Source organism: Tenrec ecaudatus, chromosome 12 (assembly GCF_050624435.1).
Source record: "Tenrec ecaudatus isolate mTenEca1 chromosome 12, mTenEca1.hap1, whole genome shotgun sequence".
NCBI classification, from domain to species: domain Eukaryota; kingdom Metazoa; phylum Chordata; class Mammalia; order Afrosoricida; family Tenrecidae; genus Tenrec; species Tenrec ecaudatus.
This window is the reverse complement of record NC_134541.1, coordinates 65,548,333-65,570,394: the sequence shown is the minus strand read 5'-3', so window position 1 is coordinate 65,570,394 and position 22,062 is coordinate 65,548,333. Positions and strand designations below refer to the sequence as shown.

General features: G+C 41.9%; 1 pseudogene; it reads left to right on the top strand.

Annotated features, from left to right (window-relative positions):
• The first annotated feature begins 10,741 nt into the window (after positions 1–10,741).
• On the top strand, positions 10,742–12,031 carry LOC142422697 (spliceosome RNA helicase DDX39B pseudogene; annotated as a pseudogene).
• The last annotated feature ends 10,031 nt before the right edge of the window (positions 12,032–22,062 follow it).

Below are 22,062 nucleotides of genomic sequence, written 5' to 3'. Positions count from 1 at the left end.
TTGCCTGATCCTAGTTTGCGCTAAGTTCATTGGGCCATTGGGAATGCTAGGATGTTTTTAAATAGGTCAGTGAGAGTATCATAGGGGAAACGTGATATTCTACATAGAGATTATGTCTCTTGCTTTATCCTGGCGAGATGGCCTAGCTCTGGGGGCCATGTGCTCCAGGGACTGATTCCCTAAGTAGCCTCAATATCCATTCTGTTCTATCAAGGAGGCGTCTCTCTCCAGAGAAGCTCAGGGCATAATGAGCCTGATGCCAGGAGTATTAAAACCAATGACACCGCAGTCCTGCAAGGTGGCAGGGTGGGGGGGAAGGGAGCGAGGCCATGGGCTCCTCTTTAATGCAGCCCAGTCTTGAATAATACAGCTGCTTACCTGATAGCTGCCTGGACTTAAACCTTTGGCAGCTGGTCACTCTCCAGTGCCTCTGGGATAGGGTCATCAAGGTTTGGAACACACTTTTTGAATTGAAGCAGTGGAGTGTGAAATAGGAATTACTGACAGCTCTTAAGTATATCAAGAGAACAGCCCTATTCCTTAATACAGAGCCACTAATAGACATCTAGAAACCTATAAAACAGACAATTCCTCTATATCATCCTAGTTAAATCAATGTACTTATATTACCCTCATCATTTTCCCTTTAACGTTTATTACATTTTGCCACAGTAATTTATTTTTTCATATCCGTCAGGCGATTAAAGACTTTATTCTGAAGATACACACATCCTTGTGACCTAGTTGAAACTGACCTAAAATGTTAAGTTAAATCAATTTGGTTGGGGAAGTTATAGTCTCTCTCTTTGCTCCCTCTTTCTAACCCTTGCCCTCATTCTTCTCCTGTTCCTGCCTACTCATTTTCTTGTTCCCTTGGGGATTGGTTTTGGAGCCTTTACAAAGTATAGGATACATGATGCTATTTTTTTTGTTGTATCCCTCTTTTCTAGCTAATATGAGCCCTAATGGCCTAGTGGTTATTTGTTAGGCAGCAATGTGAACAGTCTCAGACACTCATAGGGGGCGCTATAATCACTATTGACCAATGACAGCAAGTTTTGTTTTGTGTTGCCTTTTCCTAGTTATTAGGAGTGAGTAGGAGTCCTGTTGGTCTAGTGGTGACACACTGAGCTGTGGTTTGCAAAGACAGCGGTTCAAAACCACCAACAGTTCCATGGAAGAAGACTTGGCTTGCTACTCCCGTGAACTATATAGTCTTGGACACCCACTAGGCTGTCACTGTGATTCAGCATCGACTCGATGGCAGTGAGGGTTGTTTTGGGGTGTTTTTTTTGGGGGGTGGGGGTGGTTATTAGGAGTCAATGGGTGGTACAGTTAATGTGCTTAACTGCTAACTGGGATGTTAGATTCCCAAGTCCACAGAGAGCCACCTTGGAAGAAAGACTTGGCAACCTATTTGTAGAAAAATGAGTCATTAACTTAAAAACACAATGCTTCATAGTTCTACTCTGAGCCACAAGAGATCAAAATTACCTTGATGGTTTTCTGGTTACTAAGGCAACATCTTAATCTCCTGAATGTCTTCTCTGGCATCAATTTTTCTCTCTGTGTGTTCCACTGAGCTTCCTCTTCTTATCCTCACTCTTTATCCACCTTCTTTTTCTCCTGGACTGCGGTAAGGTGAGACTGCAAATACCATCAAGACCAGACAGGCCTTGCGACTCCTCATGGTAAGTCCCTTCAGTATCAGCTGGCCGTAAGACGTCATCGATGCTCACAGAGCGCCAACCAGAATCCACCTGGACTATACCGAGGGCGTGGCTCTTTTAAGTGCAGCATATACATCATCTTCCCCACAACCCTGCTCCATGCATCAAATGCCATGGTTCCAATTATTTGAGAAAAACTTTGATAATCAAAACAAAGAGCATGTACTCCCCTGGAGAGGTAAAGCAAGAAGTTGTTGTTATTCACGAACACAATAATTTATCATGAAATCTCTATTAGTTTCCTAGGGCTGCTGTAACAAATTGCCACAAACGGGGTGGTTCATGAGAAGATAAATTTATTGTCTCACAGGTCTGGCGGCTAAAAATCCTGATTAATGTGCCTAGCTGGGCCATGCTCCCTCCTAATCCCTCTCTTGCCTTTCCTCGATTCTACCAGCCACAGGCAGTCATATTTTGGCTGGTAGTTGCATCTTCCCATAGAATCGTTCTGGCTGTCTCTGTGGCTTAGCCTCTTTAATAGGGACTCCACTCAGATTGGGTTGCATCTTGCCCTACTCTAACACAACTTCGTGTTAACAGATGCCAAATTCCAAGATACCATCTCCAAACTAAGTCCGGTTCACAGGGACCAGGAGTTAGGAACCTAATATCTATTTGGAAGTGACAGACTTCACTCATAGCACAGTTCTAGCAAAGAACAGAGACGGGTCATTTGGAAGAGAGCACTCAGATATGCAGAACTGTTCACTGGTAGAGGGAGGCTTTGGAAGCTGTCAGCGTGGCTCAGAGAATATTGAGATGCACAGAGATCCCAGTCAGTCACGGAAGATCATGAGTCCTGTAAGCTGGACAGAAGCTGACAAGGGAAGAGTCTGACTCAAAGAGGCTGTTGCCTTTTTAAGTTAAGGTTTCTTGAACACTATGCAACAATTCTTAAACCGTGTTTCATCAAAGGGTATTTTTTCATTTAGATGTTTACAGGGAAGTCCACAATGCAAAAGACGAAAGCTGACCTTCATCTTATGGAGGAGCAGGTAGGCACAGGAGCCACAGACTAGAGGGGTTTTTGCAAACTCCATAAACTGAAAACATCTGAGATATTCTTTTTTTTTTTTGAGATATTCTTAAGCCCTGTTTACTTGCCTCCATGCCTCCTGTGGATATATTTCTGGTGAAATATAACCCCCATTACGATAGGAAGAATTCACCTAGAAGTATAAGGAAAGACATAATGCACATCCGTCTGTTAATTACTGAGCTTGACTGCTTGAGATCTTTTTCATGCTCTGAACTCAGTCAACCAGATAAACTCTGATTCACCGTTCACATTTAATTCAGACATCATCTTCATACGCCTCGCTCCCTCCCCTGAGTTTGATGTTGATAGATGCATCTCTTCTTTGCTCTTTTAACACCCTTGTGTATGAATCCACCACAGCACTTAATGATATCAGACTGTGATGTTCATTTGCATGTTGGTCTCCACCCCTGGCCTGTGTGTTTCTTGAAATAGAAGCTAGTCAATGTCTCATTTGATTTCATGTATCCAGGAAAAAAAACTATGCCTATCTGCCGAGTTCATTGATGGCTCTCAAACGATTGCTGAGAAAATGAATTGGTGAGCAAGTTTTCAAAGTATACTAAAATGTAGAAGTTGACTGAGTAACTGTACAAGCTAGCATCTCTCTGCACCACATTTTTAAATTCGCTTGCTCATACTGCCTACATTTGACACTCTCCTTCTCCTTCCTGCATACTGCCTCTCCCACCTTCCTAGAGTAAAGGTTTGGGAATATTTAACCATCAACTTTCTTTGGCTTTATTCCAGTTGTGTGTTATACACACATCTCTTTGTTATAGACACTTCTTAGTGATAGCTATTTGATACTAGTTATAAAAAATAATTAATTTGTGCCAGAGTTTTGCTAAGGTGAGCTGGGAATTTTACCCCTTCCTTTGCACATAGGAACCTGGGGAGATGAAATGTCTTAAAAATAACAGGGCCTCAGATCGCTGTTCAGTACTGGAAAAGGGATTTAATGCTTCCTAAACTCATGCTTTTGCCCCTTGGCCCAGCTGCCTCAAAATAGAAAACACATTTATATTATGTTGCTTAGACAGAAATCCTGCCCACAGTCAAAATGTCTCCTGGTAGACCTAGAGGCCGTCTCCCACACCTTTACTCCCAAACAGCCAGCTCTTCATGTGCTTCGGCTCTTCAGTCTAGGATTTTACCCTCCCAAGTTCTTATTCGTTAAATTCATAGCTGGATATTATTATGGAGAAAATTAAGTGTTTGACATACACACTGTGTTCCTCAGTTTATCCTGAGATAAATATTCCATATCCTAACTCAAATCATTGCAAAATTCCTGAAAATAAACTCAGTTTCAACCTTAACCAAAATTACCAATACATTGACCTTAAGATTGGACAGCCAACTATATCTTAGTTTTTTCTTTTCCTTAAATATACCTATCTTTTGAGATACACACACTATAACACTTTTTATAGTTTATATGTTTGTATTCATGACAGCTGTCATGGACATGGATACTTCAGGAAAGCAATTAACAACCAGATGCTTTAATTCATTACCAGAATAAAGTAGCACAGGCAAATATGCATTTCTTAACCTTGGTTTTTAGACACCTCAATATCTACCACTATTTCAATGGTAGTTTTAAAAGTCTGAATGACCTCTTATTCTCGGGCAGTAATAGATGCATCATACACATACAATACTGAATAAAAATTTATTGATACAAAATAATAGGTATCTTTATTAAATAAAAAATCAATGTGTGAAATTATTATTGATATATCCTCTATGTAGGTCCACACACCTGAAAGAGAGATTTTTTTCCACTTTCTAACCCTTCTATGGAGAAGCCCTGGTGGTGTAATGGTTATGCGTTGGGCTGCAGTCCACATGGTCAGCAGCTTGAAGCCACCAGCCACAATAAGGGAGAAAGACTGGGCTTTCTACTCTTGTAAACAGTTACTGTCTTGGAAGCTGATCGAGTGTCGCTATGAGTCAGCATTGACTCCCTGGCAGCCAATACCCTACTCTGAAGAATTATGGACATTTGATTTACACCACATGAAAATGGCAATTTTTTTCATAATTGAGGGATAGAAATCATGCTTCTTTTACATGTTTTTCTCTTTTTGAAACAAAAAGGGACCTGAAGAGGCAAGATCAGGGCTGTGGAGTGAGTGAGAGTAAGAATGAGAGCAATGCATTGTCATGATGCAAAAGGGAAAGTCTTCAGTGTAAGCTTCCTAGCCTTTTCCTCACTGTTGCAGTTTTCCATTTTCTTAAGCCTTCTTCCTAATAAGCCATTGTGCTCATCCTGTGTCCTCGAAGAAACGTCATCAGTGTTATCCTCTTATAACCAACCCCCCAAACAGTCATCATACTTTTGTAAACTGACCTTTTCGTTGAATTCAATTCAGTAGATCCCGCTGACGCTCCCATTTTGATAGAACCCACTGCTGTCCTGAAGGGACCCTGTGAGAGTCACAGAAGTGCATGAGGAAGAGGGCTTGTCTGCAGCTGCATGTCTGGACCTTTTCAATTGGGAGAAACCTGTTTATGCAGGAACCGGAACCCTAAGCAATACTAGTAGCAATACTTCCATATTGAAATATCCACACACATATACAAATATACACATTTGCATGTGTGCCTTATCAAAATATAAGGATACTTAATACAGGAGGGTTAGTAGTTAGTTCAAAAATTATAGTAATTGAAAGTGAACGATCTTGGATTGTCCTCCAGCAGTGTAGCTCTAGAGCCCACATAGCAAAGCACTTTGGATAACAGCAGTGGATCAGAATCTAATAACCACAGCACCTTACAAGTGGCAGACTCTCTGAATCTTGATGACCAGGTGGTTTTTACTCAACTGCCAGCCTGTTGTTATTGTTAGGTGCCACTGAGTCAGTTCATCTCATAGCGACTCATAGCAACCCATGCGCAACAGAATGAGATTCTGCCTGGTCCAGCACCCTCCTCACAGTCACTGTTATGCTTAAATCCATTGTTGCAACCATTGCATCAGTCCATTGTATCCGTCTCCTTAATGGACTTCTTTTTTGCTGAACTTCTGCTCTACCAAGTATGATGCCCTTTTCCAAGGACCTCTCCTGAGGGCAAATCCAAATTATATGAGACAGAGTCTTGCAATACTTGCTTCTAAAGAGCCTTCTGGTTGTCCTTCCTCTAAGCCTTATTGGCTTGTTCTGGCAGTTCATGGTACTTCCAACGTTCTTTGACTATACCCTAATTCAAATGCATCATTCCATCTACGGCCTTTCTTATTTATTGCCCACTTTTCATATGCATGTAAGGTGACTGAAAACACCACGGCTTGAATCAGGGGAACCTTAGTCCTCAAAGTGACATCCTTGCCCTTCAGCACTTCAGAGAGGCCTTGCAAAGCAAATATGCCAGACAAAATACATTGTTTTAGATTTCTTGACTGCTGCTCCATGAGCATTGGTTGTGTATTAAACAAAATGAAATTCCTGATGATTTCAATCTTTTGAATCATGACATTTTTGTCAACTCAGGAGACTTGTTTTCTTTACATTGAGTTGTAGCTCTGCCAAAGGCTGTAGTCCTTGCTCTTCATCAGCAAGCGCCCTACGTTCTCAGCTTCGGGCAAACAAAGCTGTGTCATCTTCATCTTTCAGATTCTTAATGAGATCTCCTCCAATCATGATGATAACCGCTAAGCTAAAGGAATGGTCTGAATAAGAACAGTGATGTACTTTCATTAAGACAGCAGTCAATGGCGACAACTGAGTCAGTTGATACAATTCACAAAATCATGCTACTTCACTCTAGCTTAGTGAGTAGTGTCTGGGGTCATACAATCTTATGAGAAGTCATCTGAGATATAACAATTGGTGCCGATTCATCAGGATCAAAAGAGAATGGGATGTGACCAGCTGGGCTAACATGCAGAATGCATTGGAAAGCACCGTAGATTGTGCAGAGGTGGTTTAGGTTAAAATTGCAGATTCACCCTGCCATCTAATCTTCTTTAAGATCCATTTATATTTGTTCTAACTTTTAGTATTTTCTGCTTTCTTTTGAGTGAGATTTTAATCTGCCTTACTTTGCTATTCTTGTTAGTATTTTGGGTTATTTTTTTAGGATGTTTCTGTGTATAAAATCCAGAGTAGGAAAAAGTATTGAGATAGTAACTGGATTAATGGTTCCTTGGGGTATGGCAGGCAGGGTTGGTGGGAAGCGGTGAGCTAATAACAAGTACGAGAATGTAGAAAATGTTCTGAAACTGATTGTGGTGGTGATTGTACATCACTATTTGATGTGATCAAACTATTGAATCATATGCCATCTCAGTTATATGCCAATAAACCTGTGCAGCCTGAATACTTCTTAGAACTGAGGATGGCAATGCTTCATCTTAGGTAATTTTGAAATGTTACCAGGAGAGGCCAGTCCCTTGAAAAGGACATCATGCTTGGAAAACCGGACGGACAGGTAAGATGAGGATGACATTCAAGGAGATGGACTGACACAGTGGCTTCAACAATGAGCTCAACTATAATACATTTGTGAATTGATGCAGGACCAGGAACTGTTTTGTTTTGTCGTGCACAGATTTTCTATGAGTTTGAAGTGGCTTGTAGGTACCTAAAAACAAGATGAAAGGCTTGGTACTCAGCTTCCAGAATCAGCCAAGAAAACCCTGTGGACTGCAACCCAATATTACTTGACAGAATGCTCGGCGAGCCCTCTAATCCATAAGGCATTGAACATATACAGTGGTTCAGTACAGATAGGAACTGGAACACATGGAATCCAGGACACCTCTCAGGACCAATGCTGAGAGTGATGACGCCAGGAGTGGGGAGGCAAGGTGGGGTAGAACAATGGAACTGAGTACAAGGATCTGCATATAACCCCCTCCCTGGGGGACAGACAACAGAAAAAGTGGGTGAAGGGAGACATCAGACAATGTAAGACATGACAAAATAATAATTTATAAATTATCAAGGGTTCATGGGGGGCAGAGAGGGAGGCGAAAAGGGGAGCTGATACCAAGGGCTCAAGTAGAAAGCAAATATTTTGAGAATGATGCTGACAACAAATATACAAATGTGCTCCACACAATGGATGTATGATGGATCGTGATACAAGTTGTACGAGCCCCCAATAAAATGATTTTTTAAAATGAAAGAAAATATACAGCGTCTCAAACAATGGATTTGAGTACCACGGGTCTCATTAAAAATGTCTCTACATGGTAAACATATGAGTCACAGTTTGTAGAACTCCAAACCTATAATCTTTCCTTTTTCCCTTTCTATCAAGTACAAGCTTCATTTTTCTCTGTGAAACAGCTTTTTATATCTATTAAACGGCAGGCAGGCATCCAGAATGTATGAAGTAATGGAATAGAGCAGACATAGTTGTGTTGGGGTAAAGATGAGAGAGGGAAAAATATGCACTTTTGAAAACAAATTCTGCTTTGAAAAAAATACCTACTTTTTTTTTAAAAACAAATTATTTTCTCTACTTCACTTGAGAAATGACATTGATGTCCTAAAACTATTTACCCCGTCTGTCAATGTAATCATTATAGTTATTGAAGATGGGGGAGACATTGATTAGCACACCTTATAAACTACAAATTACCTAGTGATGGGAAGTGAAACTTCAGGAAGGGTAAATGAGGCACCAAACAATTTTGTGGCAGAACCACACATCACTCTGATCACAAATCATATCTCCAGTCATTCAGTGCAATAGAAAAACCATTTATATGTCAGGTCATTAGTACATGTGGATAAGAGTCTTTCAGTGAAGTCACACCTTTTGACCTACATATGTCCTTCTAGCTCTGTTCATGACCCCTGGTCCCCTTGAGCTCAGCTTCCTTTTCAGGGTCTCACAGGACATGTTCCCAATAAACAAGAAGGGTCTGATCAGCTGCTTCTACAAAGATGACCAGTGGAAACCTTTAGAAGAGCAGCAAAATATTTTCTGCTATAGTGCTGAAAAGGGAGCCCCTCCGGTGGGAAGGCACACAAAAATGAGTGGAGAAGACTGTCACTTCAAACTAGAGCTGGCAGTTATGTCGCGAATGGAGTGAAGCATTTGGGACTTTCATTTACTGAAGCAGCACAGCTCAAAATGGGAAGAAACCATTGTAAATATCCACTTATAATCTGAGCAAGTATGAATGTAGGGAAACTGACAATCATACAAATGAAACGGAATGCGGCAAAGTTCATTGTTCTAGCCTGTAGTGACCTGAAATAGATGGATATTAACTATTCTGAATCAGACGAACATATGGGACAGTATGAGAATGCCATACAGGTGGAATGGTGGTGAAGTCATTGTCAAAATGAACATTTCAAGATCAATCTTGAAAGAGCCATTAATATGACTGTTATTCAAATGTATCACCCACTAATGCCAAAGATGAAGAAGCAAAATACAAGGGAGTTTCAGAAGCTCATGGGAAAAAATGAAATTAGAAAAATAATGGATTTTTTTTCCGTGAACTTTGGAAGTCACCTATAAGTTTGACTAACTCCTACAGTCTGAAAGTGACCAACCGTACAATCAAGAGTCATTGGAGGTTGCTGAAGATTGGAGTGGAAAAGGTGGGAACAAAGAAGTATGGTCCATAGTTGGCTATGACTCTGGTGATAGAAATGAGACTAAAGATCACATGAGAAAATTTTGCAAGACTGCTGATTCATTGGAAATCTGATTTTGTAAACTATATAAGGACAGACTAAATGGTGGGCCTCACCAGGAAGAATACAGAGTAATCAAACTTACGATGTCTTTGAAAAGTGATGATGAAGAAGCTCAATATTTTCCATCAGAGCGAGGCCTGGGACCAATTGTGAAAAAGATCATTAATCATGCATCTGTAAACTTAAAGTTGAAACTGAAGATAAAATTAGAAGCCCAGGAGAGCCCAAATAGCACCTTCAGTATACGCCACTTGAATTTAGACCCAAGAACAGATCTGACACGTTGAACATTAGTAACTGAAAGCTGAAGGATTTGTGAGACGATATCACGAACATCATACATGTTAAAAAAAAGTCATTAAAAAGAGGGAAAAGACAAAAGTGGATGTCGGAGGAGGTCCTGAAATTTGCTAGTAAACATAGAGTCATTAATAAAATAGAATTAAAGGTTAAGTATAAGAACTGAACAGAAAAATTTGAAGGGTAGTTTGAAACGACAAGGTAAAATAAAATAATGAAATGTACAAAACCTTAGAAAACCAAAAGGGAAGAATATGCTTTGTACTTGTCAAGCTTAGAGAACTGAAAAGCAAAAAAGTCAATCAAGAGCTGCTACGTTGCTCTTAAAGACCCTCGGAGTAAAGTGTGCAACAATACATAGGCTCAATATTAGTATGGGCGTATATAAAAACAATTACCTGGAATATATTTTTAAGCCAAATCAAAACCTAGGGTCTGCAAACTCTCAGAGCACTTACTAGTGCAACAGGATAGAATATTTGGGATTGAGACTCCCCCAGAGTCACAACATACAGTCACTTTAGGGATGGCATATGAATAAAATGTGGTATGAGGTCAAAGAGGGTAAAAGCCACTTCTTTCCTAGTCTTGCATTCTTTGATATATGATAAAAACAAACAAATAAACCATTACCATTGAGTCAATTCTGACGAACAGTGACATTATTGTTGTTGTTAGGTGCTATCAAGTTGGTTCCAACTTACAGAGACCAACACAACACATTGCCAGGTCCTGTCAGCCTCAAAAGTGCTCTATGTTTGAGTCCATGGTCACAGCTACTGTGTCAATCCATCTCAAGGGCCTGCCTCTTTTTGCTGCCCCTGTATATTACCAAGCACAATCAGCTTTTCCAGGGTCTATCCTGCTAACATGCACAATGTACATAAGATGAAGTCCCGGCCTTGACCCATGTTGTGCGCAGACCTGGCTGGTAAGATCATGGCCGTCCAGGAGGGAACCTGCCCAGAAACCCCGCCCCTGTCCCCCTGCCAGCGCAGTTATGGCAGAGAACGATGTGGAAAATGAGCTCTTGGACTGTGACGTTGATGAAGTGGAGACCGCAGCTGGAGGAGATGGGGCCGAAGCCCCTGTCAAGAAGGATGTCAAAGGCTCCTACGTCTCCATCCACAGCTCTGGCTTCCGTGACTTTCTGCTCAAGCCAGAGTTGCTCCGTGCCATTGTTGACTGTGGTTTTGAGCATCCGTCAGAAGTCCAGCATGAATGCATCCCTCAGGCCATCTGGGAATGGATGTCCTGTGCCAGGCCAAGTCAGGCATGGGGAAGACTGCAGTGTTTGTCCTGGCCACACTGCAACAGCCCGAACCAGTTACTGGGCAGGTGTCTGTGCTGGTGATGTGTCACAATCGGGAGTTGGCTTTCCAGATCAGCAAGGAGTATGAGCAGTTCTCTAAATACATGCCCAATGTCAAGGTTGCGGTGTTTTTCGGTGGTCTCTCTATCAAGAAGGATGAAGAGGTGCTGAAGAAGAATTGCCCGCATCTTGTAGTGGGGACCCCTGGCCGATCCTCGCCCTGACTCGAAATAAGAGCCTGAACCTCAAACATATCAAACACTTTATCTTGGATGAATGTGATAAGATGCTCGACTATCTTGACATGCGTTGGGATGTCCAGGAAATTTTTCGCATGACCCCCCATGAGAAGCAGGTCATGATGTTCAGTGCTACCTTGAGCAAAGTTGTCCATCCAGTCTGCCGCAAGTTCATGCAAGATCCAATGGAGATCTTCATGGATGATGAGACGAAGCTGACGCTGCATGGGTTGCAGCAGTACTACGTGAAGCTAAAGGACAACAAGAAGAACCGGAAGCTCTTTGACCTTCTAGATGTCCTTGAGTTTAACCAGGTGGTGATCTTTGTGAAGTCCGTGCAGTGGTGCATTGCCCTGGCCCGGTTCCTCATGGAGCAGAACTTCCCCACCATCGCCATCCACCGGGGCATGCCCCAGGAAGAGAGGCTGTCTCGGTACCAGCAGTTTAAAGATTTTCAGCGACGAATTCTTGTGGCCACCAACCTGTTTGGCTGAGGCATGGACATTGAGCGGGTGAACATCGCTTTCAACTACGACATGGCTGAGGATTCAGACACCTACCTGCATCGGGTGGCCAGAGCGGACCGGTTCGGCACCAAGGGCTTGGCCATCACATTTGTTTCGGATGAGAATGATGCCAAGATTCTCAATGATGTGCAGGAGTGCTTTGAGGTCAATCTTAGCGAGCTGCCGGACGAGATTGATATCTCCTCCTACATTGAACAGACATGGTAGAGGAGTCACTGGCTCTGGATGTGTGACGGTCTGTCCCTGTGCAGAAGACAGCACCCAGAGTGGGGGTGAAGGAGACACTACTGCCACCTCCCTGAACCCCTCCCCCACGGTCTCCCCTTTTACATCACCACCACTCCTAAGTCCTCTGTCCCGATTTGTCAAGACTTTTTTTAACAAAGACAAAAAATGGAGAAAAAAATGTCTTTACCCTTCAGAATGTTTACAATATCCGATGTGGTGGAATTTTACAGCCCATTCACAAGCTCAGAAGAATGCTGAGGATGGGATAGATATAGGGGTTCATCAGCTGCTAGGAGATGAGAATTATATCACAGTTGAGTCTCCACTACAGTTTACTGAACAGACAATAGGACAGATACGCAAAGTTTACCCAAGGGCCTGGGAACAGATAATTCCATCAGGAGAAAGGGGGTCGAGCTACACAGCTATAAGACAGTGGAATGACCAATCCTATGCTGACTTTGTGTCCCAATTGGAAAATTATATTTCCAAATGTGCAAAAAATGTCCAGGCAATAAAACACCTACTGCATAAAAAAAAAAAAAGATGAAGTCCCCTCTTCTAAAGGATACCCTACAGCACAGAATACAACAACCCCATACCATTTCTAAGACTGTAAACCTTTACAGAAACAGATTCCTCTGAAGAGTAGCTCATGGGTTCAAATCTCCGCTTTGGAGCTGGCCGTTAAGCACTTAATCACTGCACCACCAGCATTCCTCTGGTATATAACAAACCAAACACCAAATTCACCATGTAGTTGATTCTGGCGCACAGTGCCGCTCTATAGGAATGGCCTCTGTGAGGTGCTGAGATTATGACAACTCTTTACGGGATCAGAAACTCTGATCTTTCTATCACAGGGGTGGCTGGTGATTTTGAACTGCTGATCTTGAGTTTAGCAGCTCGATGTGTAACAACTATGTGCTCCCTTTCATGTATGAGAGGACCTATAAAATCCTGCTGATTTCTGTATTAAGATTTATCCCCTAATGGTTCCTCTGGACTCCTTGAGCAGACCTGAACTCAGCTTCTGAAATTAGCTGGGAACGTGAAGGCTGGCGGGAAATGGCTCAGTATCTATGTAGATTTCTAGATAAATGTGGGAGAATAAAGATCTGCGGTGTAGCAGTAACTGGAGTTTCAATGTCAATCATTATGGGAAGCTGTAGAAAACATATGTGTCCGTTAAACCATGAAGATCTTTCAGCTGCCACAGCACAATGTTCCGAAGAAATATATCCTATAAAATAAACGAACAAATACAACAGAGAACAGGTGGCATTGACAAGCTGGATGACGCTTCCTGAAATAGAGCCCTTTGGGCGATTGAGAATATGAAATAATACATAGTTTCCTTAAAACCCAAGTCTCAGGAAATGTAATGGTATTCAGGGACAGTGAGTATGTGTGCACAGGCCAATTTAATCAACAGCATATTTTTTTCCAACTTTTACGTGCATATAAAGCAATTGAGAATACCATAGCTTGTGTTAGGCACCCCTTAATCCTCAAAGGAATATCCTTGTTTGAAACACACTTAAAGAGTAATTTTGTAGCAAATTTACCCAGTGTAATGCACCTTTTGATATCCTGACTGCTGCTCTCATGAGCATTGAGGCTGGATCCACACAAGGCAAAATTCCTGACAACCTCATTGTGTTCTCCATTTATCACGATGCTACCTATTGCCCACTTATGAGAATTTTGGTCGACTTTGCATTGAGTTGTAATCCACACTGACGGCTGCAATCCTTGCTTTTCCTCAGTAAGTGCTTCAAGTCCTCTTCACTTTCATTAGTCAAGATCGTGTCTTCTCTCTCAGGTTGCTAATAAGCCTGCTTCCAATCATAAGCCACATTCTTCTTCCTATAGTCCAGGTACTCGCGTTATTTGCTCAGCATACGCATTGCACAGGTATGGTGCATGGACACAAGCGGAGTGCACTCCCTGATTTAAGCCACGCAGCGTTCCCTTGTTCTGTTCGCACAACTGCCTCATGATCCATGGACAGATTCTGAAGACATTAGGCATTCTGGGATCCCCATTCCATCGTTTCTTATGATTAGCCATTCTTTTCAAGGGTGACATCAATAATGACTGAATATTTAAGAGACTAAAATAGACATCTTTTCCTTGCTGTTGTTTCTTTTGTTAAGTGCCTCACTGAATAGTATGAAAGTAAGCACAGTTGACTTCTCATGATTAAGAATGTGGGATCAAAAAAAGGTGGATCGAAACTGACCAAGGAAAGTCTCTAGCAATAGGGGAAGACCGCAAAGAGATTTCTATCTTTGTCCACGACCTATGAGTCACTGGGATTCTGTGCTTGTCTTCTGGAGTGATGAATAGAGTTAGCATGTTCAGGGGTGTTCGTGTCCATGGGAAAACATGTATTTCTCTGTGTTTGTGTATTCTTGTTGACATGGCCATCAAATTATTTAGTGGAATGTATTATTCAGTCATGCATGTGTTTTGCAGGGCGGTGAGTAGTTGACTACGGCTTCTCTAGCTGTAGTCTCCAACAACCCTGAGGAAGGCCTCAAGGAGATGGGTTGACATTGTGGCTGCAACAGAAGCCCCAACTTGGGAGCAATTGTGAAGACGGCACAGGAACAAGCAGTCTTCATGCTGACGCTCATAAGGTCGCTATGGGTTGCAAACGACGCGATGCCCCCCTAATAGTAATGATAGCCATAATCTATTACTCCCACAGAACATTTTTCCCCCTGATGGGTATGGTAATAGGTCAGAGAAGATACTGACAGGATTAAGTTCCCAGTTGTTGTCAACAGGGTTAATTGTGGTTGCTATTCTGGGTAAAAACTGAGCCATTACAGAAGCCTGAGGAGGAGCTCATTACCAGAAACAGAGACAAGACAAGAGAGCAACAGATCCTTTGGGCCCTGAGACTCCTGCACACTGAAGCTCATTGATCCAGCAGACAGCTGTGACATCAGAGCAGCAGCAGAGGAGCTGTGTATTAGGCTGGGTATATTAGAGAAACAATGCCATAGAAATTCACATGTATAAGGGAGAGTTTTCTATAAAGGGTAAGTGCACATCAAGAAAATATCCCAACCCAGTGCTGCCCAAACTCAAAAGTCCAACATTAACCCATAGGTCTGACACCAATCCACAAAGTCCTCCTCTATCTCACAAAACACACACAGTGATGCCGACTGCAGGAGGAAAGCCGAGTCAGTAAACGTGTAAGCATCTCAGTGCTGGCAGGGGTCTCCACACGGCTGCTCCAGCACCCAGGGCTGCATCAGGGTAGGTCCATGTGGCTTCTCTTTGGGGATGTCTTGCAGGAAGTCAGCCTTGTCAGCTGAAGCAGGGAACTGGCTAAGGCAGCTGCACCCTGGTATGACCATCAGAAAGCAAGAGACCCGAGAACTCGAAAGGTAAGACTCACCGAGCATCTATCCCTCTGCCCTTCAATTAAACCCACATGTGTTTATGGACCAGGCTGGCACAATAAACTAACTACCTCAAGTGGCAATTGGCAGCAGAACAAAGAAGCAAAGAATGAGACAGGCTAATGTATTTACCAGCCTACAGAACAAGTACAGCTGAGTGCTCTTAAGCAGGGGCTGATTTATAGAATGGGGCACACCCAGGAGTTTAATTGGGGGAGCTAGATTTGTTGATTTAGGGACCTATAGCCCAGTGTCTTCAGACTGAGTGGGGTAGCCCTAAAAAGACTGTATTATTGACTGATGAGGACGGAGGCCAAGCCAAAGACCTGGTGAAGAAAAAGCTGTCCTGTTTACTCAACATTTGTATAAGTTATAAACTTCCCGTGTAAAACTCCACAACTGTATGTTCTGAGACTTGTGTGGTCAATGCAATGAATTATATAATTTAGTTGAGAAGTAGAAAATGTTGTGGGAAGAGGAATTGGTGTCAGAATTGATAAGATTGGAAGGTGGAGGCATGTCTGCCATTGGCCTCAGAGGACTTGGCCTTGAGTAACTAATGTTGATGATTCTCCTCCGTCCCTAACTATATAGCCAGAGAGATTACTGCCATTACATTCTTTTTTCACAGTTTTAGAATGCTTGACCTACAGATTTGAGGTAGTTAGTTTATTGTGCCAACCTGGCCAATAAACACATGTGGGGTTAATTGAAGGGCGGAGAGATAAATGGCTCGATGAGCCTCACCTTTCTAGTTCTCAGGTCTCTTGTTCTCTGATGGTCGGACCAGGGTGCAGCTACCTTAGCAGTTCCCTGCTTCAGCTGACAAGGCTCACTTCCTGCAAAACATCCCTAAGGAGAAGCCACATGGACCTACCCTGATGCAGCCCTGGGTGCTGGAGCAGCCGTGTGGAGACCCCTGCCAGCACTGAGATGCTTACACGTTTACTGACTCGGCTTTCCTCCTGCAGTTGTCATCACTGTGTGTGTTTTGTGAGATAGAGGAGGACTTTGTGGATTGGTGTCAGACATATAGGCTAATGTTGGGCTTGTGTGCTTGGGCAGCACTGGGTTGGGATGATTTCTTGATGCGCACTTAAACGTTATATTAAAAAAAACCCTCTCTTATACATAAGTTTCTGTGGATTTGTTTCTCTAAAGTACCCAGACTGGACAAAACTGGACAAAAAAATAAACTCAAAATAACTGAAGATCATTGGAATGGATCATGGAGTGGTGAAATGACTGGTGTGAAGAATTATACCAACGGTCTGCTGGCCCAAACTTTGGAGGTTTGTGTCCAACCAAAGGCATCTTGTAGGAAATGCCTGGCTGTTGACTTCTAAGTATTAAGCCACTCAAAATGAATCATTGTGAGTTGGAATCAAGTAAAAGTCAATGTTTTTTTTAACAAAAATAAATATTTTTGTCGTTTAAAAATTTTTAATATTCCATTACCTATAAGTCACCTTAACTGCAATTGGTGGTAGCATACCTATAAATATTAGGGGACAGAATGTCCAATATTTCCCAAATTTCCTTTTCCTCCCTGCCCTTTAAGATTATTCCCTATTACCACATAAAGACTTTTCCTTTAGAGATTTAGCCCAAGTGTATTTTTTTCTTTTTCCATTTCTTCTCTCACAGTACTGCCCTAGAAAAAAACAAAAGAATTATTAAGTCAAAGTATACCTCTTTTTAGAAAACTAGCCATGGGGGTGTAGTGGGTTATGCCTTGGGCTGCAAACCTCAAAGTCAGGGGTTCGAAATCACCACTTGCTCCAGAGGAGAAAGATGAGGGACATTTCTACTCTGTCCTGTAGGCTCACCATGAGTGCTGTCAATTAAGCTGGTGTCAGTAACTGAGAAAATAAAATAATTGAGAGAGAAACTGTAGAGTGAAAGAAAAGTAACTTATATGATATGTGTTAGTCATGTATAATTGCAATAATCCCTATTTTAATGGTTCACATACTACATGGTAGACACTAAAATTGTATTTCATAAACCTCATCCTATTTATTTTCACAACTGTAGATGATGAGTAGTAATGGGTTTCAAAATTATTTACCTGCAGGTTTAACAGTCAAACTAAACCAAAGATGGGTTGACTCCAAAGTCCATAATATATCGATTCAACTTATAATATTCATTCAGAATAATATTAACTATTGACTAAAATGTTTAAATAGGTTTTGTGTCATTAGAGAGAAATAAGTCAGATTTGCATCCTCACTTCCAGAAATTGAAAAAAAATCAAATACCAAAGATTAGACTAGAGCCAAACTGCCTGCTGCATAAGCACATGATAAGTGTAATATACTTATATTAGAGACAACAAATGTGGCTCTGACAACAAATGCCGGAAGCCTTTGTAGGATAAGTGTAAGCTATGTCATTTGAAATGTCTTTCTTGGAACTATGCAGGACAGAATTGCAGTTTGGAGCTTTGGCTTCAGAGATGTAAGTCGTCAACATGGTGAAACATGTTGTATACCAATGTCATTTTGTATATAAAATAATTAATCAAATATTCATTTTTGCACAGGTTATGTCTCCCTACATTGTAAAATGAGACACATTTTATCAAAATATATTTTGAATTGAAGTATAATTCCTTCCAAATGTTGGGTCTAATACAAAGATGGTTCATTTCACAGTTTGCTACTTTGGAAATACCCAGAAGGAGTTGGAAAGCAACAGATTAAGTATCTGCTAGTTTGTAATATTCTATGGCCCTTGGCAATGCTATTATACCACGTTAATACCCTTAATCTGTGCTGGTCCTATGTCAGGACCTTATAATCTATATGGGTCCTCTCCACGGTCTCGTAACTCATTGTTTCCTGGTAGGGAAGACTAGACAAATATTTGGTGGAATTTAATTTTGAGTTGGGGCCTAAAGATGCATGTGCCCTAAGGATGATGCTGTAAGGATGCTGTGAATTTAAACAAACAGAGGGGGATGGTAGCAAAGGCATTGAGAGAAAGACATGGCTTTAGCTAAAGGTTTCCATCATGTTCCTATCATTCATCTTAATAATAGATTTAGAAAGCAGATCAATATAAAATTTTAAAGGGAGCTTACAACCTTTTTTAATTTCATGTTTTTGAACATTTAAATGTCAGGATGCAGAAGTTTGCATTTTTTGCAAAAAGGGAAATATTAATTTTTGAAGTAGAGATCTAGTAAGATATTTCTTTCAATAATACCAATAAGTGCAACTTAATAAAGATGAGAAAACACTTGGGACACTGGATAGCCCCTTCTGCAAAGAGTATGTAAGTAAGATGCATGTCTAGTTTGGATTCAAGGTTGCTGCCAAGTTCTTCCTTTTTTTTTTTACATTTTATTAGGGACTCATACAACTCTTACCACAGTCCATACATATACATACATCAATTGTATAAAGCACATCTGTACATTCTTTGCCCTAATCATTTTCAAAGCATTTGCTCTCCACGTAAGCCCTTTGCATCAAGTCCTCTTTTTTCTCCTCCCTCCCCACTTCCCTCTCCCTCATGAGCCCTTGATCATTTATAAATTATTATTTTGTCATATCTTGCCCTATCCGGTGTCTCCCTTCACCCCCTTTTCTGCTGTCCATCCCCCAGGGAGGAGGTCACATGTGGATCCTTGGAATCGGTTCCTCCTTTCCAACCCACTCACCCTCTACCCTCCCAGTATCACCTCTCACACCCCTGGTCCTGAAGGTATCATCCACCCTGGATTCCCTGTGCCTCCAGCTCCTATATGCACCAGTGTACAACCTCTGCTCTAACCAGACTTTCAAGGTAGAATTTGGATCATGGCAGTGGGGTGGGAGGTGGCATTTAGGAACTGGAAGAAAGCTGTATTCTTCATCGGTGCTACATCGCACCCTGACTGACTCATCTCCTCCCCTAGACCCCTCTGGGAAGGAATCTCCATTGGCCGACAAATGGGCTTTAGGTCTCCACTCTGCACTTCCCCCTTCAGTCAACTGCCAAGTTCTTTCCATGAGACATGCAGAGACTCAGCAGAACAGACTCACTCTGAAGGCCTAAAGAGTAAAGAGGTCTGCATTAGGCCGGTTTGTCTAGACAAACAAATTCAGTGACCCTCATGAATGAATAAGAAAGCTTTATTTAAACCAGTAAACATCTATCAAAAGAAGGCACCCCAGCCCAGTCCAACTCAAACCCACCAGTCTGATGCAAGTGAGAGTCCTCTTCAGACTCACATTGCAAGGGGATGGCACACAGTGGGATGGGGAATACCAGTGGGTGCAGAGCGAATAGTGACATGTATCCAAGGTTGGTGGAAACATGGCAGGGTGCTAACAGCTCTCAGTGTCACCACATGGGACCACCACTGGAGACAGAGGCCCAACAGGCAGGAAGGCAAAGGGGCAGAAGGAGAGAGGTCACAGTTTCTTTTTATGAGAAGGCCCATCCCCCAAGGATGCACCATCAGGCTGGTTGAAGGTTGAACTCCACCTTCTACACTTTCATAAACCTAGGACTCAAAAAGGGGAGTCACTCAAGTCACACAAAGACACATTTGGGAAGCAACAGAGCAAGGATCTGGCAGAAAGCCTCCTTCTGTACTGCTCAGTTTTCATTGATTGAAATCAGGGCTACAAGCCAATCCCATCAATGTTACTTGCGCTCCTTGGGAAGTATCCTTAAACATCATTGAACTTCAGTGACCCCATCTGTATAATGGGAAGCAACTAATTATTAGTTATTTTGTAAGGCTATTTTGGAAGTTATTATGCATGCTAAATATTTCAATCAGGTAAGAAATAACTTTGGGATTCCCAGTGGGTGTTAATGTGGGTTCTCTAAAGAAGTAAAATCATTTCATTGATAATAGCAAATAAAAAGAACTGATTTATTAAGTGCTTATTCTGTGACTGTATTTTTTAAAAATTTGAGGAAATTTAATTGTTTTCCAAGATTTTTTTAAAAAGCTGCAACAAAATATTAAAGCATTATATCTGAAGATAAATACAAATACATAAATAATCTGAGCTAAAGTAGCATATGAAGGGACTTACAAATTTGTAGAAAATTCAATGAATTTGTAATTCAGTTTCCCAATTCACCTTCTGAAGCTCCGTCATATGCGTGTATACATGCGTGCTTACATGTTTGCTGCTCGTAGGCGCTAACTCAGCTCCCACTCATCGTGGCCTTACATCTGATTGAATTACATGTGCACCATCCTCACAATTGTTGCTGTTTGAGCCTATTGCATTACAAGTGTTTGACCTTGGCACAAGAAACTCCATTTTGAATCAGGCGCTTCCATGTTAGTTCTTGAAGCTTACCTCTCACCAACCTCCCCCTCCCTTCAGTAAACCACAAATGCCCAAAAGTGCATGTTCTTACTAACAGGATGGTTGCTCAGCCAGTTTGCCCAACTCCCACCCAATCCCCGGGAAAGTTAACGACCGTTTCCCTTTTGCAATCCCTTGTGTAAGCACCCCCCACCCCCTTGTGCCTGCCAGCAAGGGGGGTATAAAAACACAGCCAAAGTTTCCCACTGCACGGCTTCAATAACTCAACCCTGAGTTGCTGAGCCCGCCTGCAAGCTTCTCAATAAAGCCTGCTTCTAAAACTTTGTTAATTGGATCTCTGGTTCTGTTTCGCACCCAAATAAACCTTACAACGATTCTCCCTCTTTTTTACTGCCCCTTTACCAAGCACAATGTCTACACACACACACACACACACACACACACACACACCCGCCCCGCAATTCCTCACCAACCTTGCTTCTAAAGAGCATACTGTTTTCCCTCTCTCCAAGACCACTTCATTTGCTCTTCTCCAGTCCATGGATCCATATGAACTAAAACTACACGCACTGCCATTGAGTCCATGTTGACCCACAGGCAACTATAGGACAGAGTGTGACTGCCCCGGGGTTTTCTGAGACTCTGGCTCTTTAGTGAACTAGAAAACCTAGTCTTTCTCGCGAGAAGCAGCTGGGGGTTTTGAATGTCTTTGAGGTTAGCAGCGCTAAGGGTCACAATTACACCAGCAAGGTGCCTCAAGTTTGTGGAAAAATGGAAATAAAAAGATAATGTAATTTTCTCAGGCACTTTTTAAAGGTCCCTTACATGGGGTCTCTATGAGTTGGAACCGACACAATGGTACCCAATAACAACATAATACAAACACACACACACACACACATTTATACATGGACATTTAAAATATATATCAAGTGGAAGTATCTGTGCTGTAGTGATTTCTATCATTTTAAGGGGACCCATGGAGACTCACATTGTATCCTAAAGTGATGCTCTTCAGTCTGGAAAGCAGCAGGACTATTTTTAGGATTAAGACAGCCTTCCTTTGTCCCTCAAATCACAGGTTGAATTTCTCTTCCTCTTTCTGTATGCAGTCCTTTGCATGGAGTCGGGTGGAGGGTGGCGATGGGGAGGGCAAGTTTTCATACGTCTGTCCTCAAAAGCCAATGGCGCTGTGCTCTCTTCTCTTCTGGCAAGCTACTTTCTTTACCCAGCGGTTGCTTTTTCTCTTGGCACTGCGTGAGGCTCATGGAAAATAGAGGCTTATAAGAGAAGGTAGAATTGG